The sequence below is a fragment of the Schistocerca piceifrons genome, chromosome 1, assembly GCF_021461385.2.
Source record: "Schistocerca piceifrons isolate TAMUIC-IGC-003096 chromosome 1, iqSchPice1.1, whole genome shotgun sequence".
Classification (NCBI taxonomy): domain Eukaryota; kingdom Metazoa; phylum Arthropoda; class Insecta; order Orthoptera; family Acrididae; genus Schistocerca; species Schistocerca piceifrons.
In genome coordinates, this window is record NC_060138.1 from 1,100,687,201 (window position 1) to 1,100,713,811 (window position 26,611).

A 26,611-nucleotide genomic window follows, 5' to 3' on the forward strand; every position below is an offset into this window, starting at 1 on the left:
CTGATGTCACCTCCTTTTAAACTAACATCTCTAATGCCCATGGCCTAGCCACTATTGAACATTAACTTTCTCACTGCATGATGGAATCCAAACCTACAGCTTCCTTTCTGGTTACCATGACCAACTACATACTCACCCACAATTAGTTCTCCTCTGGACATTACCTACAAACAAACCAGGGTTATGGCAGTAAGCACCAGCATGGCAGCATCCTATGCCAACCTATTCATGAGCCATCTATAGCAATCCTTCCTAAACGCCCAGAACCACAAATCCCTCATCTGGTTCAGATTCACTGATAACATCATGATCTGGATTGAGGGTGAGGGCACCCCAACTACATTCCTCCAGAACCTCAACACCTTCTCACTCATTCACTTCACCTGGGCATTCTCAACTCAACAAGCCACCTTTCTCAATGCTTACATCCATCTCAGAGATGGCTACATCAGTACCTCTATCCATATCAAACCTCACCAGCAGTACCTCCACTTCGACAGTTGCCACCCATTTCATGCCACGAAGTCCTTTCCACATAGTGAAGTCCTTTCCACATAGTCCAGCCACCCGTGGCTGTTGCATCTATAGTTAGGAGCAGTCCTTCTCAAAATATACCAACTGTCTCACTGAGGCTTTCAAAGACCATAATTGCCCTGCCAACCTTGTACAGAAATAGATCTCCTGTGCTTTATCTCTCCAGTCACTCACCACCTCCCAAAGTCCCACTGTCCAGCTACAGAGGAGCATTCCTCTCACGACTCAGTACCACCCAGTTCTGGAGCAACTGAATCACATTCCTTGCCAGGGTTTCAGCTACCTCTCATTGTGCCCCGAAATGAGGAATGTCCTACCCACAATCCTCCCCACACCTCCCACAGTGGCATTCTGCTGCGCACTGAACCTCCACAATGTCCTCGTCATTCTTGCACGATCCCTGTTCACAACCCCTTGCCTCATGGCTCATATCCCTAGATGCAAGACCTGTGCCATACGACCTCCCACCACAGCCTACTCCAGTAAATTCGCAAGCATCACCTATCCACCAAAGGCAGGGCTACCTGTGAAACCAGTCATGTGAACTACAAGCTAAGCTGCAACCACTGTGCTTCATTCTAAAAGGGCAAGGCAGCCAACAAGCTGCCTGTCCACATGAATGGCCACTGACAAACTGTGGTCAAGAAACAGCTGGACCACCCAGTTGTTGAGCACATTACCCAACACCATGCTCTTCACTTTAATGACTGCTCCAAAGCATGTGCCATCTGGATTCTTCCTATCAACACTAGCTTTTCTGAACTGCACAGTGGGGAACTCTCCCCATAATACTTCTTACATTCCTGTAACTCTCCTGGCATCAATCTTCGTTAGTAATTGTCTTTCACCCACCTATCCCCTTCCATTTCCACTTCACAGTCTCCTATTCCGCAAGTGCACCCACAGTGTTTTTACTTCTCTCTTTCTCTCTCCCCCCCCCCCCCCCCCTCCATCTAACCTCACAACTGCACCTAGTTGCCTTACCCTCTCCCTTCCTCATCCCTTATGCTCCCACAAACTGCACTTCACCATCCCCGACCCGTACCATGCTCTCCCTACCCCAGCCTACTTCTGACCCCCACCACCCAGATAGCTTCTTTCATCACACGCTGTTGTTCACAGTCTGGTCTTGGCAGCCAGAGACAGTGGTCATGTGTGTGTGAGCTGTGTGTGTGTGTGTGTGTGTGTGTGTGTGTGTGTGTGTGTGTGTGTGTGGGGTGTGTGTTTACATTGTCTATTTCAGAGAAGCTCTTCTGGTCAAAAGCTTATGTGTTTAGTAATCTTTTTGTTGTGTCTGTCTGTCGCTCAACATCTCAACTTTATGGTGAGTAGCAATCTATCCTTTTTATAATATTGTCATTATTCCATCCTGGATTTTCCATTGACTGATTAGTACTACTCGTACAGTACACATTTTATGTATCCAGTCTATTGGTCTTAATGTTAGGTCAGAGTTCTTGTGCTTAAGTCATAATATACAGGACTCATAATTAATCATAATGAACACCAACTATTAAGTCGATAATATTTTTTATCTTTAAGTGCTAATGTCATTACACATTGTTAATCAGTTTCCAACTGAACTGAATCTGGTTATAGTGGGAGTGTATACCACTCTCCATGAGCAAAACCATTTACAGCATTGATACCAACCTCTATACTGATCATAACAGAACATTAATTTGACAGGTACATTGAGACGAAATGAAAACGATTTTATGCCCAGTAGGCTGTACAGGCAGAATGTGAAATCAGGTTACTATCAACCAAGGGAAACATCATACAATACAGTACAAGTTGATAAAATGCTATAATTACATAGTTTGACCCATGATGTTATCATTCATAGTGTAAGTAAAATTATTAATACAAAAGCATTTTTTACCTTACATGCATTCTCTAGGTATTTAAGTGTGAGACTGTCAAAGGTAAATCAATAGTTATTAGAATCACAAGGAATCATTAATACTGCACAGTATAGCTATTCCTTGTCACATACTCAATCCAGTTTATCACAAGTGGATGTGCACTTGGATGACTATGAGTCAGAAAGGTGCCATTATGTCACACCTCTGAGGCAATGTCATGGTGGTTTTCTTGGTGTACTGATAACACTATTGTGTCAAAATGGAAAGATCAAAAGTTGGAATACAATGGACGCAACTACTTCTGCTACACCTGTCTGGTGACCTATTACCTGTGCCACATGGCTCAGAATGTCACCAGACAGGTGGAAGTGGCATGAAAAACAAACAAGTCAAGGGAGTACTCCAAAGAGTGTAACTAAAGACATAGGGAAATGGAAAAATATGAACTACTGTGGTTCAGGTCTAGCGGCATGAGTGTGTGTCAAATTCACCACTGAAGGCAGAAATGTGGTGTAGTTAGCTTTATTGTATGACCACAACTGCTAATTGGTCAGCAAGACAGGCATGATTCTGCGGCAAAGAGCATCCAGAGATTTGGCACAGTGGCTCTAGTGCTCAAAGACGTATCAGTACTGTATAATAGTCAAAGTCAATATTTATGGCCTCTGGCAGGCTTTCAAAATCACCAGGGTACCAGATCCCTCCCCTCTGAAATGGGCGCTTAGGGCCGGAAGTGACATGGGTAATTTTTCAGAAAGTGAACTGGCAGCACTTTCGGTGTCCTTACACTTGAACCAGCCAGTTGGTGTGGTGGAGATCTCCACTTGCTTGCCTGTATCCATGGTAACTGCTGCTGAGGTTCTGGAATGCAAGTCATACCCATTCAGTTGCGGGACTGACAAAGGCAAGCTCTCCATGTCTGGTTGGACCACCAGCAGCGGTGCAGTTGGATGGTGTGGATGGAGTTGACTAGTATGACGCCTTTCCAAACCCCTCAGAGTGTTAACTGTCGCAAGACGCGACCAGGGGGATGGGTGGTAACCACTGTAACCAACATATACAAGTCTTTTGTGCCAACAAGTGCGTCTATACTGCTGTGTCTGTTGGCTATTGACTGCTGAGCTGGATCTGGAGTTCCCAGGACTGTGGGGCTAGGAGATGGAGGAGACTACGCACCTGTCACCCATGGAGGAACTCTGCTGGGCTACGGTTGTGGATGGGAGTGATACTGTATTCGCTCATGAACATCATGAGCAAGCCGTGATGGTTGTGATTCTCACTACTTTTACTATTTGCTGTATAAATGTCTGCACCATATGCTTTGCTTCGCCATTGGAGGACGTGTGAAATGCTGGACTAAATAATTTTTTAATGCCATATGAGGTGCAGAACTGTTCAAAAACTGTCACCGTGAATTGGAGCTGACCGTATGACATGACAGTTCATGGAATCCCTTCCTTGGTAAGAATCTGGGTGAGGGTTAGGAACGCCCCAGGGAAGTGTGATAGGACTGCTGTTATTTTCTATATAGCCTACATAAATGATCTGGTGGATAACACAAACAGCAAGCTGCAGTTGTTTGCTGATGATGACGTGGTGTATGGGAAGGTGTCATCACTGAGTGACTGTAATAGGAGAGAAAATGGCTTATTCCCTTTGTCAGAAAAGTTCCAGCACAGGTCTTTTTTAAAATAGAAAACTGCACTTACCAAGAAATGACACCAGCTCCTATCGAAGTAGTCCCCTTGGCTATCTATATACAGTTGCCAGCATTTCTGGAGGTCTTGGAAGTGAGCAGGGAAATTTTCCAACTGTGATGCTTGTAGGCTAATTTGTCGCAGCCCATTGGATGTTTGCAATATCTTGATGAGGCTTTCCTTTCAGTTGCCTCTTCACTCACGGAAAAAAAAAGAAGTTGCAATGCCACAGGATGGACAAATATGGTGGTTGTGGGATGGCAATAGCAGAATGTCTCGTCAGATACTTTGTAACAGATAAAGCAGTATGATGTCTTGCAGTGTCATCCAGTACAAACCAGCCCTGAGAATGCCACAGATCAGTGCAGCAATGTCAAATTGCTTGTCACAAACATTTCAAGACTTTGATGTAATGAGTTTGGTTCACTATTTGACCTGGAGGAACATACTCATGATGAACTAATCCTATACTATCGAAGAACGCAATCAACATTGTCTTTTTTCTCAAAGGTCGTCATCTGACTGTCTCGTGTTTTTATGGTGCCCCTATTTGCAACAGCTGTGATCATGGATACAGATAAAAGGCGGAAAAACTATTTCTGTGGCCACAGAGTGCAAAGCAATGAAACATGAACCAACTTAAGTGCACAGATTTTTTCAAGGTTAAAACTGCACGAGGAAAATAATACTAAACTCAGAGAGGAAGAACATCAAATATGGCACAATGTCAAGGAATATCCTTGCTCCTGACATACTTTTACAACTTATAAGGGAGATTATACATCATATAAAAGAGAAAATTGTCTCAAATGAAACTACAGCAAAACAAAGGCAGCAAAATTTCCTCTTTCCACACAGAAGAAGCCTGGCAGATATGTCTAACAGCTGGTGGATTTGACAAATTGCAGAGTTTTGGCTTCTTTGATTCAGCATAACAGAAAAGACACGGCATGACTAAATTGAATTTGACAAGCATTAAACAGGAATGTTGTGCTGGATACTGGTGAAGACATAACAAAAAAACCAAATGGGAGGACAATTACATTTAAAAATAAGGAGAGGCAAAGAATGACCAGCATTGGGAGAACTGATTGAGGATGGAGTGAAGCTGAAGTATGCAACAACTGAACAGATATCAAAGGGAAGACACAGATGGGTGGTGGGTTACAAGCACGTCATGGACATCAGGAGCCTGCCTGCACTTCTACATAGAAGCAGCAATTTAGGTCATTATGGCTGGGATGAAAATAATACACAGAAACAATTACAAAACCTGTCTAACCATTACAGTTTTTTTCTTAAAAATTTCTCTCCTGAAGGTAAGTACTGGCCAGTCATACTATTTCCTTGTAATTTCACAGATTTCTTGAGTGATTTTTCCTGTTGTTCAACTATTATGTCAGCTGTGTTGGATATGACATGTCTACATCATCATTCAATTACATACCTTTCCCATTCAAGAACTATGCTATATGAAAATGTCTTAAGCAGGTTAAATATAAGAAAGAAGCAAACACTGAATTATGAGGATTCAATATTACGTTGATCATGACTAGGGAACGGACTTTTATGTACATAATTTTTTTTTCCTCACAGGTAAAAAACTGTAAGAGAGGAATTCCCAGAACAGCACACTTCGATCGTGTAAAAAATTCTATTTCACATAAAAATACATAATTCGTCATTTTGCTGTGTTATAATTTTTAAAAAAAAGTCTCATGTATTGTCATAGTATGATAAAGCAGTTTGAATGAACTGCTCTGGTAAATGTATTGAGTAGAGAGTGACTTCCACTACATGTGCTGCCTTGTTATCTGAAAGGGGAATCACTTATTTATGATGCGGACGGCTGACACAATGTACACAATAGTCTTCAGCCATTGCCCCTGTCTTGTTTAGTGCACAGTGATTATATGCTATGGTATCTAAATAATAGCCATGTATGGAAGTGAAATGTGGACAGTAAATAGTTTAGACAAGAAGAGAATAGAAGCTTTCGAAATGTGGTGCTACAGAAGAATGCTGAAGATTAGATGGGTAGATCACATAACTAATGAGGAGGTATTGAATAGAATTGGGGAGAAGAGGAGCTTGTGGCACAACTTGACTAGAAGAAGGGATCGGTTGGTAGGACATGTTCTGAGACATCGAGGGATCACCAATTTAGTATTGGAGGGCAGCGTGGAGGGTAACAAACGTAGAGGGAGACCAAGAGATGAATACACTAAGCAGATTCTGAAGGATGTAGGCTGCAGTAGGTACTGGGAGATGAAGAAGCTTGCACAGGATAGAGTAGCATGGAGAGCTGCTTCAAACCAGTCTCAGGACTGAAGACCACAACAACAACAACATCTTAAATAAGTGACTGGCGATATAATCCCAAAAGTAAAGTCAAATTTTCACTCTTCTTTGCAACATGTCGCTGAATTTAGTGAATTCTCTACAATTGGTGAAAGAATTCCATACTGTCAAATATGTGTCTTGCAACATCTAGCAAATAGTAAACACAGAATGGGCATTTCCTATACAACTTCTAGGCAAGGAAAAAAACAATGAGGCCAAGCAATCTTTTAAAACTGATATTGTTAACCTAAGGAAGCAGATTAACAGCAAAACAGTAGAATAGTCTGACAACATAAGCAAAGCATCTTGGAAGCTGATTGACAAATACCGAAAAGGTCCCAACAAGATGAACATGGAACCACTCAGCATAAGACATGATGGAAACATTATAAAAAAACTCAGATACTATATGTAATATTTTTAATAACTACAACATTTCTGGTGAACAATCAACCCATATTATAGATTCACAGGTAGAGATCCAATTCTATCGCACCCAGTGTAACGAATTTGAATTTGTGGAAGTGAATGAGCAGGAGGTTCGCAGGGCAATATAGATGCTAAAGAAAAAATTTCATCTGGATGGGATGGCGTATCCAGTGCCATTACAAAAACGTGCTTAAAAGAAATCTCTAAACATCTTACTCACCTGTTAATTGCAGCATTAGAGAAAACATGTATCCAACAGTTCTAAAAATGAGTGTAGTGAAGTCAGTGTATAAAAAGGGAGGTAAGGAAGATGTCTCCAACTATAGACCAATATCATTAATTCTCACTTTCAGTAAGATATTTGAAAGCATTATCCTTTCTGAGCTAAGTGCCTTTTTCACAAAACATAAACTGCTTGTAGATTCGCAGCATGGCTTCAGAAAAGAGCTAAGTACAACCACAGCAATTACACAGTTCATCGATGAAGTTTACTGTCTGTTGGCCCAGTAGATGCAGACTGCAGGAGCATTTGATACAGTAAACCATAGGGTACTTCTTAAAAAGCTAAACTCTTTCAGTATCAGGGATCAAGCTATGAATCTTCTACCCACATACCTGCTGAATCGTATATTTACAACATTGCACAACCCATTAACTCCCATATTGTAAGCTATGCAGATGACACGTCAGTCATATTCTATGGGAGTGAATCTAATGAGCTAGAATCTCTTGCTACTAGTGGTGTAACAGAAGTAACAAAATACTTCAATGATCAGGGACTCAAGGTGAATGTCACTAAATCTCAACTACTGACATTTAAAACAGGCAGTTCTCACCACAACAATATGAATAGTGTGTGGAATATCTCTGCAACAGAAAATGATAACCGTAAATTCCTGGGTGTGTATGTTGATGAAAATTTGCGATGGACATACCACATTAATTTCGTGTGTGGAAAAGTCAGTAGTGCCATATATCTCCTCAGCCAGCTTACAAAGATAGTTCCTAGCCAAGCACTGAGACTAGTATATTATGGAACACTTTACCCCTTTCTCTATTACGGAATTGAACTATGAGGCTGTGCAGCTGATGTACATTTAAAAAGCATACTACTGCTACAGAAAAGAGCAGTAAGACATATACGTGGGATGGGACATTGAGATTCATGTCGTGAAGTGTTTCTGCAGCACAAATATCTGACAATATAGTCTCTGTACATCTTCAAAATAGTTGTATTTTTTATAAGTCAACCAACAGAAGCTATCTAGGGCAGTGATGTACATTATCACAACACTAGAACAAAGTGTAACTATTTCCATAACAGAACAATGTTAAAAATGACTGATAGAAGTCGATATATCAGTGGTTTGATTTGGTATAACAAGCTACCAAACGCTCTAAGAACGTACATGGGAAATGTTCTTAAAACAAAATTAAAATCTTTTCTGATAAAAAAAAGTGTTCATATTCTTTCAACAAATTTTAAGATAGTGATTGTAACATGAGGCATTAGCATATCAGTTGTAATGTGATAAATGTAAAGAATAGACATAAGAAGCAACAGCTACAGAATATAGTGTATTTTATAAATGTAAATTTTATAAGTGTAAATATAACCATAGTATTAAGTCTTACATTTGCAAAAGCCATCATTACGATGGCTCCACACAAAGAAAATGTTAATAAATAATAAATAAATAAATAAACAAGTTCTTTTAGGTGAAGCGGCTTCCTCTTCACATATTGTAGTTTCAAAAAGTTTTGAATATTATGTAGTTTTATGTAATACTTTTCTTTTGTGTGTCACTCCTTTATATAAATTGAGAAGTCCAGTGCTCAAAAATTTTCTTATGAAATACAAAAATGTTGAAAAACCAGAAGAGTCAACATTAAGAAAATTGTAGGAGCAATTGTTACAAAGAAATTAAAGAAAGATCAGAGCAGAATGTCAAAGTAAAAGAATAATAAAAAAACTGGGTAAGTGTCGATGAATTACCAGACTCTAGTAGTAGGAAAAGGGGAAATGTGGTAGGAGTTATAGGAAATGATGAAATAATTACCAACTGGTTTATTTTATTAATAAGAAATACTGACACTGAATTATGTAATAATGGCTCACTTTTTCAATGAATCTCTCAGCTATTATGCCTGAGTGGGGTGAATTTGTACTTAAGGATGCTGCTTCATATATGAAGAGGGCAACCAAAGCCTTTCTGTAAGATACCCATACATGATATATGAAATTTGTATACAATGTGAATTACACAGAGTATGTGAGCAGATACATACAGTATCCTACAGTGGACAAATTGATCTCATATGGGAAAAAGGTGTTTGTGAAAGTGCCAACAATAATTGATTTGTTCAAAGCCAAACATCCAGATCTTGCAGTTACATGTAGATCCATAGTTATTTGCTGGGGGACAAGGCTGGAAGTAGCAGTGTATTGTGCAAACAATTTAGAAAATTTTAAATCAGTGATTGATGAACTAAATGAGAAGTACACTTCTTAAGTTGAATTTTTCAGAACTTACTCATCATCAGCACAATAAAAAAACTGTCTTACACATCTGCAAATATGAGTTCTTTATTCCACTATATAAAAAAATTAGAAACATCAACCATCTTGTTTGCCAGGCAGCTAATGAATTGCATGATACTGAAAAAAAAAATTAATTCACCCAAAGATCCAAAAGTAGGAGTCACTAAACAGAAATTTAGAAGTGTGTTCAAAGAAAATGGTTGATTTCATACTATGTGTGAAACTGCCAATATTTTGGAAGGAGAAGTAGACATTAGTGAAATTGAAAATGTGTCTGCCAGTAACATTCCTCTGACAAAATATGCAGGACTCTTCATCATGTGATGCTGAAAGATCCTTTATGTAGTATCGTGCATTGCTTTGACATGACCAACATCAACCTGTGATGGAAAAGTTGAAGAAAGTTTTCATGGTTCAGTCCGACAGAAAGTTGTTTCAATCCACCACTATGTCAGCACAATTAGTGAGTGATTTTTTTAAAATAGGCATTTAGAATTTTGAAATATTGAAACACAATATTTTTAACATATTTTTATATTTTTCCTAAATACTTTTTTTTTTTTTTTTTAAAAAAAAAAGCTCATAAAATCGATTCCCTAACCACAAGTCTCGAACTTGAAGCCTTGTGCCAGAGTCTTGAAACTTGCCTTGTTAGGTTTTTATTAGAAGCAAGGAGTACACTCACATGTAACTGTGAAGGAATATACATCAAGTATTGGATCAAGTCAGGATGACACAAGGAACATTACACTATTTTAATAGTTCAATGGTTGTATAAATAATAAAATTTATTATACAAAAATGTGGGCGGAATGCATAGAGATCAGAAGTCACTAGTTTCCTTATAACTTTTGTTCCTTCTCTATGTAGTACACCTCTCAAGTCTCCCCCACCCTCTCTCTCTCTCTCTCTCTCTCTCTCTCTCTCTCTCTCTCTCTCTCTCTCTCTCTCCCTTTTTCTCTCACCAGTAACCAAAGGAATAAATAACAGACCAATCAAAAGGACACAATAATTAATAAACTTAAATCAAACTGTACTGCATAAACCTTCTATAACATTCTTTCAGTTGAAAACCATCATATCATAAAGTAAACCAATGCTTTAGCTATTATTGCAAACTGTTCTTGTCACGGTATATATAGGGCGAACCAAAAATTCACTGACAAACTTTCAGAGATGGTAGTACAGAGCAAAATGAGAAAAAAGTGTAGTAAACATCAATCTAAAATTAATACCTTCAGAGTTATGAGTTCTTGTTCCGTAGAAAAGATGCATTTCACAGTAGCGAAGATCAATAGATGCCCGTAGCTCTTAATGTTTGCACTTTAGAGCCCATGTTTACTAGACTTTCTTTCCTTGTTTTGTCCTAACTACCACCTCTCAAATTATGGACAGCAAAGGGCTTTCAGTAGAAGTGGGTTTAACAGTAGCGAAAATGGACAAGTGCTTAATAGATCTTAAGGTATGCATTTATAGCCCATGTTTACCCAATCTTTTTTTCTCGTTTTGCTTGATACTGCCACTTCTGAAAGTTTGTCGGTGAAGTTCTGCATATACTCAGATATCTTGATGGGTGCTTGCAACAGCGGCCAAAACGTTTTGCTACCTTTGCAATGTGACCTGTTCTGTAAGCCACATGAATATTTTTGAACATTATACAGAGGAAAGCATTTCTGAAGAAGAGAAATTTGTTAACATAGAGTATAGATTTAAGTGTCAGGAAGTCGTTTCTGAAAGTATTTGTATGGAGGGTAGCCATGTATGGAAGTGAAATGTGGACAATAAATAATTTAGACAGAAAGAGAATAGAAGCTTTCGAAATGTGGTGCTATAGAAGAATGCGGAAGGTTAGATGGGTAGATCACATAACTAATGAGGTACTGAACAGAATTGGAGAGAAGGGAAATTTGTGGCACAACTTGACAAGAAGAAGGGATTGGTTGGTAGGGCATATTCTGAGGCATCAAGGGATCACCAATTTAGTATTGGAGGGCAGCGTGGAGGGTAAAAATCGCAGAGGGAGACCAAGAGATGAATACACTAAACAGATTCAGAAGGATGTAGATTACAGTATGTACTGGGAGATGAAGAAGCTTGCACAGGATAGAGTAGCATGGAGAGCTGCATCAAAAGCAGTCTCTGGTCTGAAGACCACAACAAAAGAATACTGAAAAACTGACTTTCATAACTAGTGCCACTTACCCTCTACTTTTTCACTGCAGTTTTTTGTAAGGAAAGCATATGAGTCTTTTCCTGTCCATGTAGTGTGAGATATCTGGCAACCTGGGAAAGACATTCAAGTGTGAAACACTTCCTGGGTAAAATGCATTTTCATTTCAGTATTTCAAAAACTTCCGTAAGACCTTATATACAGTGTGTGTTTTGCATTCTGTGTGTTCCTTTCATTCACAAGATTTTCTTCCACTCCATAGGTGTCACATCTTTGAGAAGCTCTGGAAATACACAAAAGCTATCAGCACATTATAGCTGGATTCCCAGTTAGCACCAGGACAGCAATGGCTGTTGTTAAGAACTAGGTGTTAGCAACCTCTCTCCCAGCTGCATTCCACACTTCTAGAAGTCAATCACATTCCCTACACTAGTACAGTAGTAAGAATGATGTGCAAGTGACATTTTCATTTTCATACAGTTAATTACTTTTGAGATTCACAAAGATGGGTGGCAAATGAGGAAGAAAACCTTTCAGGAGTGGAGAAATTGCAAAATGTATGGAAGTACGTTGAAAATAAGATAGTGTCTATCTGTGATGTGGCAAGGGATTCTTAGCAAATGAAAGGATCATGAAGAAACTGCTCGTGAAGCGGCAACACTGGAGAAAAATTGAAACCTGGGTGGCATGCTGAGCTGGGACATTTTATATCAGCAGATACATCAAGATATTGCTGTTCCAATTTCTCCTAATGAGCCAGCAATTCAAGTAAATTATCTAGGAATTGTAAGATGGAGGTATAAGCTTTAACCGGTCTCACAGGTTGTTTCCAATGGTTTAAGGGACATGAAACTGTTTAATGAAAGTGAAAAAATTAATGATATCATTATAATAGAAGGAAACATTCCACGTGGAAAAAATTATATATAAAAACAAAGATGAGGTGACTTACCGAACGAAAGCGCTGGCGGGTCGATAGACACACAAACAAACACAAACATACACACAAAATTCAAGCTTTCGCAACAAACTGTTGCCTCATCAGGAAAGAGGGAAGGAGAGGGGAAGACAAAAGGAAGTGGGTTTTAAGGGAGAGGGTAAGGAGTCATTCCAATCCCGCGAGCGGAAAGACTTACCTTGGGGGGAAAAAAGCACAGGTATACACTCGCACACACGCACATATCCATCCACACATACAGACACAAGCAGACATATTTAAAGACAAAGAGTTTGGGCAGAGATGTCAGTCGAGGCAGAAGTGTAGAGGCAAAGAAGTTGTTGAAAGACAGGTGAGGTATGAGTGGCGGCAACTTGAAATTAGCGGAGATTGAGGCCTGGCGAATGACGAGAAGAGAGGATATACTGAAGGGCAAGTTCCCATCTCCGGAGTTCGGATAGGTTGGTGTTGGTGGGAAGTATCCAGATAACCCAGACGGTGTAACACTGTGCCAAGATGTGCTGGCTGTGCACCAAGGCATGTTTAGCCACAGGGTGATCCTCATTACCAACAAACACTGTCTGCCTGTGTCCATTCATGCGAATGGACAGTTTGTTGCTGGTCATTCCCACATAGAATGCATCACAGTGTAGGCAGGTCAGTTGGTAAATCATGTGGGTGCTTTCACACGTGGCTCTGCCTTTGATCGTGTACACCTTCCGGGTTACAGGACTGGAGTAGGTGGTGGGGTGCATGAGACAGGTTTTGCATCGGGGGCGGTTACAAGGAAAGGAGCCAGAGGGTAGGGAAGGTGGTTTGGGGATTTCATAGGGATGAACTAACAGGTTGCGAAGGTTAGGTGGATGGCGGAAAGACACTCTTGGCGGAGTGGGGAGGATTTCATGAAGGATGGATCTCATTTCAGGGCAGGATTTGAGGAAGTCGTATCCCTGCTGGAGAGCCACATTCAGAGTCTGGTCCAGTCCCGGAAAGTATCCTGTCACAAGTGGGGCACTTTTGTGGTTCTTCTGTGGGGGATTCTGGGTTTGAGGGGACGACGAAGTGGCTCTGGTTATTTGCTTCTGTACCAGGTCAGGAGGGTAGTTGCGGGATGCGAAAGCTGTTTTCAGGTTGTTGGTGTAATGATTCAGGGATTCCGGACTGGAGCAGATTCGTTTGCCACGAAGACCTAGGCTGTAGGGAAGGGACCGTTTGATGTGGAATGGGTGGCAGCTGTCATAATGGAGGTACTGTTGCTTGTTTGTGGGTTTGATGTGGACGGACGTGTGAAGTTGGCCATTGGGCAGGTGGAGGTCAACGTCAAGGAAAGTGGCATGGGATTTGGAGTAGGACCAGGTGAATCTGATGGAACCAAAGGAGTTGAGGTTGGAGAGGAAATTCTGGAGTTCTTCTTCACTGTGAGTCCAGATCATGAAGATGTCATCAATAAATCTGTACCAAACTTTGGGTTGGCAGACTTGGGTAACCAAGAAGGCTTCCTCTAAGCGACCCATGAATAGGTTGGCGTACGAGGGGGCCATCCTGGTACCCATGGCTGTTCCCTTTAATTGTTGGTATGTCTGGCCTTCAAAAGTGAAGAAGTTGTGGGTCAGGATGAAGCTGGCTAAGGTAATAAGGAAAGAGGTTTTAGGTAGGGTGGCAGGTGATCGGCGTGAAAGGAAATGCTCCATCGCAGCGAGGCCCTGGACGTGCGGAATATTTGTGTATAAGGACGTGGCATCAATGGTTACAAGGATGGTTTCCGGGGGTAACAGATTGGGTAAGGATTCCAGGCGTTCAAGGAAGTGGTTGGTGTCTTTGATGAAGGATGGGAGACTGCATGTAATGGGTTGAAGGTGTTGATCTACGTAGGCAGAGACACGTTCTGTGGGGGCTTGGTAACCAGCTACAATGGGGCGGCCGGGATGATTGGGTTTGTGGATTTTAGGAAGAAGGTAGAAGGTAGGGGTGCGGGGTGTCGGTGGGGTCAGGAGGTTGATGGAGTCAGGTGAAAGGTTTTGCAGGGGGCCTAAGGTTCTGAGGATTCCTTGAAGCTCCGCCTGGACATCGGGAATGGGGTTACCTTGGCAAACTTTGTATGTGGTGTTGTCTGAAAGCTGACGCAGTCCCTCAGCCACATACTCCCGACGATCAAGTACCACGGTCGTGGAACCCTTGTCCGCCGGAAGAATGACGATGGATCGGTCAGCCTTCAGATCACGGATAGCCTGGGCTTCAGCAGTGGTGCCCCACTTGTGACAGGATACTTTCCGGGACTGGACCAGATTCTGAATGTGGCTCTCCAGCAGGGATACGACTTCCTCAAATCCTGCCCTGAAATGAGATCCATCCTTCATGAAATCCTCCCCACTCCGCCAAGAATGTCTTTCCGCCGTCCACCTAATCTTCGCAACCTGTTAGTTCATCCCTATGAAATCCCCAAACCACCTTCCCTACCCTCTGGCTCCTTTCCTTGTAACCGCCCCCGATGCAAAACCTGTCCCATGCACCCTCTCACCACCACCTACTCCAGTCCTGTAACCCGGAAGGTGTACACGCTCAAAGGCAGAGCCACGTGTGAAAGCACCCACGTGATTTACCAACTGACCTGCCTACACTGTGATGCATTCTATGTGGGAATGACCAGCAACAAACTGTCCATTCGCATGAATGGACACAGGCAGACAGTGTTTGTTGGTAATGAGGATCACCCTGTGGCTAAACATGCCTTGGTGCACAGCCAGCACATCTTGGCACAGTGTTACACCGTCCGGGTTATCTGGATACTTCCCACCAACACCAACCTATCCGAACTCCGGAGATGGGAACTTGCCCTTCAGTATATCCTCTCTTCTCGTCATCCGCCAGGCCTCAATCTCCGCTAATTTCAAGTTGCCGCCACTCATACCTCACCTGTCTTTCAACAACTTCTTTGCATCTACACTTCTGCCTCGACTGACATCTCTGCCCAAACTCTTTGTCTTTAAATATGTCTGCTTGTGTCTGTATGTGTGGATGGATATGTGCGTGTGTGCGAGTGTATACCTGTGCTTTTTTCCCCCCAAGGTAAGTCTTTCCGCTCCCGGGATTGGAATGACTCCTTACCCTCTCCCTTAAAACCCACTTCCTTTCGTCTTCCCCTCTCCTTCCCTCTTTCCTGATGAGGCAACAGTTTGTTGCAAAAGCTTGAATTTTGTGTGTATGTTTGTGTTTGTTTGTGTGTCTATCGACCTGCCAGCGCTTTCGTTCGGTAAGTCACCTCATCTTTGTTTTTATATATGAAAAAATTAATGAAATAACAAGATGTTATTGCCTCCAAAAATAATGTTGTAGCAGGCCTGATACAAAAAAAGAAATAAATTAATTAATTAACTAATTAAAAAAGCTGCATTTCTAGTACAGAGTTTCCCAGCAATTTGTTGACATCTTGAGGCGCCAAGTATTCTGTCAGATATCAGCATCATTTATGACAATATTTCGACAATCTGACTCAATATCTTCATCAGGTGTTACCTGAGACCCATCTTCAGTAGCACCTGATGAAGATCCTGAATCGCATTGTCGAAATATTGTCCATAAATTACACTTGTATCTGACACAATACCCAACACCTCAAGATGTCAACTGTTTTATGCTCAAAAATGAAACTTGTTGGCAAACGTACAGTGATGGTCCTCACATGCATCAGTGTTAACAGAATAGAGGAACTTATGTTGCTCCTCATAGTGAAACAGAAAATCGTCAATTAAAAAGAAGAAAAAAAATAGCAAACCATTGCACAAGCATATGAATCAGTGATGAGCCTGGATGACAGATCAAGTTGCCGCACTCCTGAAAGTCTTTTCCAAAAAAAATAATTTTTCTTAATGTGGATAACAGTGTTGCCAATATGAAAGCTGTTCCTCTGCAAAACAACCAGTAAACTTCAGCCAATGAATCCAGGAATTATAAACATTGGATAACAGTTACTGAAGCATGCATATTGTTCAAGAGCATCTAAATCATCATACATAATCTGCAAAGCAGACAGAGAAATTTAAGTGGGTATATTGCATTCTACTTCAGCTGCACAAGATGCCTTGGCATCTACAGTCATTGGGAACTACTCCTGGAATATTGGAGTTTTTGAAGTGAGTGTATTAATCTCATATTTTCTGGGGAAAGTTGCTTGTAGAGAATACATTGGGTAAATTTTTCGTCATACACATCTTGACCAGGTGGTAAAGATCCTGATCATGAAAGCTAGCAGGCAGTCAGAGAAAGACTCTGTTACATCTATTCCCAAGATTTTGTTTTCATTGATGATCACATTATGTCAAATAGATGCTTGACACACACAAATACATGATGAAGGAGAAGATAAAGTGTTTTAGATAAAGCAGAATTAAAAGACAAATCATATGCTATTTCTTCAAATTACCAATCTCAATGGCAGATTTGGTTTTACAGGAAAGATTAAACTGCTTGATGGATTTAAATGTAATCTAACAGCACAAAAAGCTTTATGATTAAATTCCAATGCTAAGAAGCCCCACACATTTCAGAAGATTCCCGTGACAATGCAGACTATTTCTGTGCTCCCAGAACAGCAGTTGGCATTGTTACAATATTGCATTCATTTCTTTTGTTAAAATTTGGAATGTAGCTGCATATTTACATTTGGTGTCACAAAAATTACCATTATGACCTATAGCAGCCACTTCCAGGTGACAACATTTTACCACTTGCACTTGACTTTATGACACTTAAAGAGTGTCTTAACAAGATTTTATTTCAGTTTCTTTCAATCAGTTTCACCATTTAAAAAAGCTACTCACTGTGTTCAGTGCTACTTCTGTGATATATTGTGAGCACTGGTTTATTTATTAATAGGATGGTCCATAAGTTCATAGCATTTTTGGTTCTCATGTTGGTATTCCGGCTGCTGTGGGTTTATTTTTTGATTGTAAGTTTTTATTTGTAATTCACTGTCGCTATTTCAGTTTACACATTGTCATCTTGTCACTTGTAGATAATGAGTGGAGCTTTGAATGCTAGAAAATAGATTGCCAAGTGGATCACTCAGAAGATTTCCAACATATTCTTCTGTTTGAGTTCAGTAGAGAGGTGACAGCAGTGGTGGCAGACAGAAACATTTGTGGAGTGTATGGGGATAATGCCAGTGGATACAGCACAGCAAGAAAATAGTTTTCTCGTTTTATGGAGGATTGTTTTGACTTTAGTGACTCTCCACATTCAGGAAGACATTCAGGATTTGATGAAGATTGTTTCAATGCATAGTCCACAGTGATTCACATCAGTATACTTGAGCACTGGCAAATGTGACAAACTATCATTATTCCACCATCGTGTGACATTTTTGTGCAATGGAGAAGGTTCAAACATCAAGTGTACAGGTACTGCATGCTCTAAGCCAAAATCACAAAAAACAGTGGGATGTCATATGTGTATCTCTGCTCGCCTGTCATCAATTGGCTTGGGAACAACACCGTCCACTCGGGTGATCATCTGTCATTACTGGTGATGAGAAATGGTGTCTTATGCTAACATAAGGAAAATAAAAGAGTAGTTAAGCCCAAACAAAGCAACAACTCCCCATACAAACTATAGTGTGCATCCACAAATGAAAATGTTGTGCATCTGCTGGGACAGCGACGATGTGGTGTACTACAAATTGTTTACCCAAGGTGTAACCACCACTGCTGACATCTATTGTCATCTCAGACAGATTTTCACCTTTCCCACACTATCAAACGACCTTCACGGAACTACCTTACCAAATGAAAATGTGCTCTGAACATGGCTTGATGAGTTCTTAGCCTCAAAGTCACATGATTTCTACAGTTATGGAATCGAAAAGTTACCCAGCACTGGCAGACTGTTGTAAATAGTGAAGGAGAATGTATAGTTGATGAGTAAATTCTCTGCTATGTTTATCTGTTGTGTTTACTAAACTTATGACAAAATGCTGCACATTTATGCACCAGCCCAATACAACTGCAGTACTATAAACATCTCTCCACCACAGGGACACTCACTATCCCAGTAGCTGTGCACTCTCTACAGCCTGACTGAAGGGATCCGAGTGCATCCTCCACCACATGCACTATTTGCATTCTCCTGCCCAGTACTATTTTCCCTGAACTCTGGAGATGGGAACTTCTGGACTTAATTGCCATTAAAACATACTCGCTCTCTTTTCCACATATCTATTATGACTTATCTGTTCTAATACTTAATTGCACTTTTTATCTCTCTACCACTGCCCTTTCTTTGTTTCACTCTCTGTCCTTATCTCTGGACTGAAGCCTCCGATGCCTAACCTTTTCATCTATTTCTGCCCTTGTCCTCACTACAGGTCGGTCGGTCGGTCGGTCTCTCTCTCTCTCTCTCTCTCTCTCTCTCTCTCTCTCTCTCTCTCTCTCTCTATTTACTTCATGACTCCTTTTAACTTTTTGCTGGCAAATAATCTCACTTCAACTACCATTTCTCATATTGTTTACCTTCAGTATCACAAGCTCTAACGCACATTTTGTTACATGCACTGCAGTCAGTCAGATCACTTGTCTTTTCTGAACAGACTTATTTATCCAACTTCTTCTTGACAGCTTAGAGGTAAATATCCTGAAGTAGGGAGTCCCAGGAGGAATGGTCAATATTCAGGGATATGACAGGAATGATAATTTAAAGTAAAAAAAGTCTAGCAAACATGGACTTTAACATCCATATCTTAAGAGCTATGAGTACTTGTTCATCTTTGATGCTGTGAAACACATCTCTTCCACTCCAAGTTCTTTGATTTCCATATTTTTGAAGGTGGTTGCGTGAACAAAAAAAAAAAAAAAAAAGCAAACATGGGCTCTAAATTGCTTACCTTAAGAGCTATGAGTGCTTGTTCAGTAAGAGACGTGTTTCACAGCAGCGAAGATGAACAAGTGCTCACAGCTCTTCAGATATGCAATATAAAGCTGATGTTAATGGTATTTTCTTCTTGTCTCGGTGCGTATCTCGCAAAATATGAGGAATAAAGAACTTGCAGTAGAAGAGATTTGTTTCATAATATCAAAGATGACGTGCTCACCACTCTTAAGGTACGGAATTTAGAGCTGATGTTTACAGAACCAATTTAGGACCAAAAAGGACACAAGCTGCAACTTGGGGCACCAAGCTGAGGGGAGCGACAGAGGCACCACAACTGCAAGAGTTCTGTACAGTGCATATCACAATTAGTAGCAAAGATTGGCACTGGTGAAAGTGTACAAGGATAAGGTGGGTGGGTGGGTGGGATGCACCAAATGATAAGTCGCTTGTGTGAAAAAAATGTTCGTTTAAATTAGTAAAAGTTCTGGTAATGATGATTATGAATGATGTTCAGGTCAGTACTACAATATTATTTTTATTAATAATTTTCATTAAACACTTATCAGTTGTACCAAATTAAATGAGAAAGTTATACACTAGTTTGCAGGGTGTGTAATAAACTTAGAACAACAGGCTTCAGCATCAATTTATTTGATTGAAAGTACATTATCTTGTAATTGTACAAAGAGTCATACAGAGTAACAATGCTCATAATAACCTCTTTACAATAAAACACAAAGACTACAATATAATCTCTTGAATGTCTTCAACAGCATCACAAAAACGTTACTTCAACTGCAACTTCAGGTTGGGGAATGAGTATCAACACAGAAACATGCATATAAGAATGACAACTGAGAATAAACTTAGGTTTATTTAGTAAATTAGAACCACTAACTCACTGCTAAATAGAAACATCAGCTTGATATATTCGGCTCCATAAGCATTTCAGAAGACTAAAATGAAAGCCGGTTTGCCAAATTATCACTTACAATAAAGCTAATGATTAAAAGCTTTCCATATCAGAAAAACATATCATGACCATCTTTAATTCAGAGTTTACAGAGTGCTACTTTTTCTTCTAATTTATTAGAGAAATTATTATGATATCTGCCCAGAACTCTGATATTTATTTAATATGATTAATGAAGCAAGTTATTTATATATTGTAACAGCCCAGTTTGGAAAAAAACATTAGCAAACACTCTGTTGCAGATTTCCCCCCCCCCAGTAACAAAATCATGTTATGTGCCAGTGACTGCAGCACTGTTTGCCGTGACCTACATGCCACGTATCGGCGTGACCTGGACCCCAAGACACTGGTGAGAATGCAGCACACTTGGCAGTAAATGCTTCTGTTGACAAAAAACTTGAGGAGACCATGCCTAGTACATGAAGCAAACATGTAATTAAAGGGGCCAAATATGCAGAGGTTGAGCTCTGTGTAAATTACACTCCTCCCTCCTTGAGGTAGATGGTGCAACCATCTCAGAGAAATGCATCATCCAGGGGAGGGGGACGAGAAAGGCACTGGGCAGCCATCAGAGTGGGCTGGAACAAGACAATAAGAATGAAAGAAGTGTGGCATAGCCACATGGGGGAACTATGTGGTGACAAGGGATGGTTGGGTGGAGGTGGGGCTGACAGTTAATAGTCCAAAAGGTGCAATCCAGGGCCACAAGAACACATGATGGGATCAACACTGCCAGTGGAGACAAATGGTTGGATGCAGGGATGGCCGTGAAGGAGTTGGAGGCTGTTGGAAACAGTATTACAAAGGCCAGCTGCAACAGAGCCACGGATGACTTTGCAGATGGCTACACAGTCAGCCACAGAGGTGGCCATGAGAGCAGTGATGGCTGGATACAATGCCATGAGGAGGCCGGCCACGATAAGTTTGCTGATGACTGTAGGGCTGGCCACGACAGGGCCGGCTAGAGAATGAGCATATCAGCATCGACAGGGCTGGCAAGGACAGAAAGGCTGGCCTCGCCAGGGCTGGCAAGGACAGAAAGGCTGGCCTCGCCGGAGATGGCAATGATAGGAGGGTCTGCCATGACAGGGCCAATAATGTAAGGATCATCATCTGACAGGGTCATGTGCAAAGGCTGGCACAGTACCAGAAGGACGTCCAGCATAGAACACTGTGAACAAGAATGGAGTGCCACATGACACAAGAACAATGCAACAAGCGTGACGGCACATAAGACTCCTTGCCGCACATTCTGGATGCTCTGTCCAAATGCTGCGGAAAAAAAACAGGAATGTGGGTGAGCTGAAAGATGCTCTGCAGTAGGCCCTGAGTTGCTCCACCCCTGAGTGATGGGCTGGAGGCAACAAGAGCTCTGGTGATTGAGAATACACAGCAAGGGAACAGGAACCTGAGCATACACAGAAACACAAGAAATAAGTAGAAAAATGCACTGAGGAACAATGCAGCAACAGACTACCTGAACTACACACAAGAGAGGGCATCGCCAAGAATAAGCATCTGATGAGAAAAATTAACACGAACTGCAAAGGAATCCCTTCCACAACTGAGAAAGCAAATAACTGAACACAAGTACATAATCCAAGAAGTGAACAGTGGACATCCAGGACATGGTGGAAACGTACTGTAATAATGCATGAACAGTCCTGGTCAGGTATGGTTGGGCACACGCACTATAGTGCAATGTGAATACAGAGTGGCACAACTCAAAAACTTGAGTAAGCTGCCCCATCAAGATGACTAGCACACAAACAAGATCAGTGTGGTTGAAATACATCGAACAACTGAGAAGGATGAAACCCAGCTCCAGCAAAACAAATGAAAACACACCGTGCCTCACAAGTGGCTTGTAATCAAATTGCATGCTTATGGAATATGTTCTCAGTTATGCAACTTGATTCGTGATTCCCGGTCAACCAAGGTAGTGTTACAGGCCCTCTGCTGTTCCTTATCTTTATAAACGATTTAGTATACAATCAGAGCAGCTGTCTTAGGTTATTTGCATATGAAAACACATTGAAAAATGATATAGAAAAGATGTCTGTACAGTCCAAATGGCAGCTGACTCTAAATAATTAACAGTGTGGGGTCATCCACACGAGTGCTAAAAGAAATCCATTAAACATTGGTTACACAATACATCAGTCAAATCTAAAGACGATAAATTCAACTGAATGCCTAGCAATTACAATTACAAACAACTTAAAGGAACACACAGAAAAGATTGTGGGGAAGGGGAATCAAATACTGTGTTTTACAGGCAAAACACTTAGACTATGCAAAAGAGCTATTAAAGAGACTACCTACACTATGCTTTTTCATCCTCTTTTGGAGTACTGCTGCATGGTGTGGGAGTCTTACCAGATAGGATTGGGGACTGATGACCCTGTAGTTTGGTCCCCTTGCTCCCCAAACCAACCAACCAGATAGGAGTACATCAAGAAAGTTCAAAGAAGAGCAACACGTTTTGTATCACCGAGAAATAGGGGAGAGAGTGTCATGGATATAATACAGGATTTGGTGTGGACATAAAATTAAACAAATGCATTTCTTGTTGCAGTGGGATCTTCTAACAAAATTTTAATAACTAACTTTCCCCTCTGAAAGTGAAATTATTTTCTTGATGCTGCCAAACACAGGGAAAAATGACCATTCTATAGCAAGAGCAAACACAATTTATGGAACATAGTACTTTATAGAGTAACACATCGACTGAACAAATAATAATACAGGGTACAGACTGAGCCAAGCACTTGTTTGCGATTGCTTAAATAATAGCGTTTCCTTGGCAGTTCACTGGGGCACACCAGGAACCTCCATAAGCAGGCCTGTGAACTGTATGAGCACACGATCTCTGAGATCACGCATGTCATGAGTGAAGGTGCATCAGATCATCATAGTAAAATGAGGGAAATCAGAGCTTGCATGGAAAGATATAGGTGTTTGTTTTTTCTGCAAGCCGTATAACAGTGGAATGACAGAAAATTATTGAGAATATAGTGCGATGAAACATATGCCAGACACTTAAATGTGATTTGCAGAGTATCCTTGTAGATAGATAGACATGAAGAAACACTGAAACACATGTGAAGATGCAGCCTCATTGATTTTAAAATTAACAGAAACAGCAGCCCTTGGTCGCAAAAAAGGAGTCTTTTGACCTAGGTTTCGGCACTGCTATGAGTGCCTTCATTGGAAATAAAACTCTCAAATTGGCCTGTAACATAATTACAAAATTACAGTAAAGAAAAAATTTTTCAGTGTAAGTACTGGCAAGTAGTACAAAGAAGAAACAGTATTTACATGTCACATGTTAAACTAAAAATCAAGCGATAAAGCTATAGTCACAAAATTTATAAAACAGAATACATAAAAGACAAGCCACTATGGGCTGCTCACATGTGTTGAGCTATGGTAAAAAAAAATCACTGGTTTTATGCTGTCCAAGCACTGCCATCCATGGGAAGAGCGCTGGCCATGGCTGTTTCATCTGGGCAAAATGTGACACGACTTGGCAGCTTTGGCCTCCACGCGGTGGGCGGGTGGCAGCCAGGTGATGGACGAGGCAAAGAGTTGGTGCATCAGCCAGCAAACCGTGAGCAGGTGCTGGAATGTGTGAATCCTGAGCAAGTGCTGCACTGAGAAACCACATGAGCTACGAGTGTCACAAGTATAACAAAAACATTATACACATCGACAACTGAAGTATATTGCAGACAAGAGGAGAGCACTGGATCACAGAATCAATTACCCTTGCTGCCAGCTATGGTAACCCTTGGCTGAGTGATGTGCCCAGGGTGTGATTGATATGCACATATCGGAATAACTGTTTCTTTAATGACTATGACTAATCAGTACAGCTTGGCGGACAAAGGTCCAGACATGATTACAACTGAAATGTACTTCTGTAACAATGTGTAGTAGAGGCCTTTCTGATGGATGAACTGATGAAGCAGTCTTCTGGAGTGGCTATGGTCTTGGCGAAGGGAACAGTTCCAGTGCAATGGGGCCTTCCACAGCAGCTGACGTATGGACAGCACGTCTGATACGCAGCAGCAGACATTGTAGTCCGAAGTACAGGATCAAGGATGGCTGATGGTCAGTTTAGAGCCTGGACCTGAACTGGATATCATGAGACTGAGCCAGTGGAGGAATACCAGTACAGGTGTCACATGGACACATGACTGTACAGATGCTATCAGATGTCTGCTACTGCAGTGCTGTTTACTGTGAGCTGCACGCCATGTATGACTATGACTAATCAGCACTGTCAGGCAGACAAAGGTCCAAACATGATTACAACTGAAATATAATTCTGTAACAATGTGTAGCAGTGTGCCCCCCAGACACTGTGGCGGCTGCAGGAGATGCTTGGCAGTAAGGAGCTCAACAACTATTCTGTTGACAAACAACTTGCAGGAGTCATGCTTGGCCCTTGAAGCATATACTCGCATGTGATGGCAAACACGCAGGGCCCAAACCTGCATATACTGTTACAATTCTCTGCAATTGTCTAAACCACTCTCTTATCCTTAATCAACCTCAAGCATTTACAGACAGACAACCCCAATGAAACCTCCTTCTTCTACCATTTATTTATCAATCCTTTAATATTCCTACTTCTTAAACAATATTTCATTGTTGCTATTTACTTTTAACGTACATGTGCTTCGACTTTTCTCTAAAGATTCACAAGATAAAGTTGCTGAACAGCAAAAATACATGTTTATCATCAGTGGTAGGCATAAAACATCATTCGAAATCATACTGAATGCCTTCTCAGAAAATTATTTTGAACAACTAGTTCACGGGCCCACCTGAAGTGTACATGGTTTCGAAAATTTACTTGACTTCTTAGCAACAGATAATACTGACCAAATAGGTAGCATCATGATAGACTACAGGGATTAGTGACCATGAGATTGTTGTAGCTAGACTGAATACCGTAACATCCAAACCTATCAAAAATAAATGCAGAATATATCTATTTAAAAAAGCAGATAATAATTTGCTTGGCACCTTCCTAATAGAAAATCCCCACACCTTCCAATCTGACTATGTAAGTTCAGATCAGATGTGGTTTAAATTCAAAGAAATAGTATTGATGGCAATTGGAGATATATATGAAATAATTTAATAAGAGATGGTACTGGTCCCCCACGGTACACACAACAGGTCAGAACACTATTGTAAAGCAACCAAAAAACATGCCATATTTAAAAGAATGCAAAATCATCAAGAAGTTTCACAGAAGCTTGAAATTTAGCGCGAACTTCAATGGGAGACGCTTTTAATAGTTTCCACAATGAAACTCTGTCTTGAAAGCTGGCAGAAAACCCAAAGAGATTCTGGTAGTATATAAAATATACCAGTGGCAAAATGCAGTCAGTACCTTCACTGCACAATAACAATGGTTATGTTATTGGCAACAGTGTCACTTTAGCAGAGTTACAAGACACAGTTTTCTGAAATTTCTTCACGAAAGAAGACAAAGTAAGTACTCTAGAATTCAAATCAAGAACAACTGGCAGCACGAGTAACTTAGAAGCAGATATGCTCGATGTAGCGAAGCAGCTTAAAACACTTATGAAAGGCAAGGATTGTGATCCAGATTGTATACCAGTCAGATTCCTTCCAAAGTATGCTGGTACAAAACTCCATACATACAATCAGATACAACAGCTCACTAATAGAAAGATCTGTACCTAGCAACTGGGAAGAGCACAAGTCACATCAATACCCAAGAAAGGAAATAGGAGTAATCTGCTGAATTACGGACCCATATCACTAACATCGATTTGCAGCATGATTTTGGAACATATATGATTCACCTCAAAGAAAATGATTTATTAGCAAATAGCCAACATGGATTCAGAAAAATATTCTTGTAAAACACAACTTGCTCTATGTGCTCATGAAATAATGAGTTCTGTTGACAGGGGATGCCAATTGATTCCATATTTTTAGATTTCCAGAAGACTTTCAACACTGTTCTTCACAAGTGACTTCTAATTAAATTGCTTGACTATAGAGTATCATCTCATTTTTGTGACTGGATTTGTGATTTTCTGTCAGAAAGGTCACAGTTCTTAACAACTGACAGAAGATCATTGAGTAAAACAGAAGTAATATCTGGAGTTTCCTAAGGAGGTGTTATAGGCCCTCTGTTATTCTTCGTAGTGTAGGCACTGGCCAAGGGGGAAAAAACAGTGTGTGGTGCCACCTGTTGATTTAAACAC

General features: G+C 40.8%; 1 protein-coding gene across 3 annotated transcripts in view; it reads right to left on the reverse strand.

Annotated features, from left to right (window-relative positions):
• Positions 1–26,611, reverse strand: part of LOC124776224 (ADP-ribosylation factor-like protein 13B) — a 213,328-nt gene that overhangs the window by 161,847 nt on the left and 24,870 nt on the right. Inside the window, exon 2 of one of the 3 annotated variants that reach the window (XM_047251101.1) lies at positions 11,616–11,696. The exons of the other annotated variants lie outside the window; for them this stretch is intronic. The gene's annotated coding sequence lies outside the window, so the exon portion shown is untranslated. The remainder of the gene's footprint in view (positions 1–11,615; positions 11,697–26,611) is intronic. 3 annotated transcript variants of the gene reach the window in all.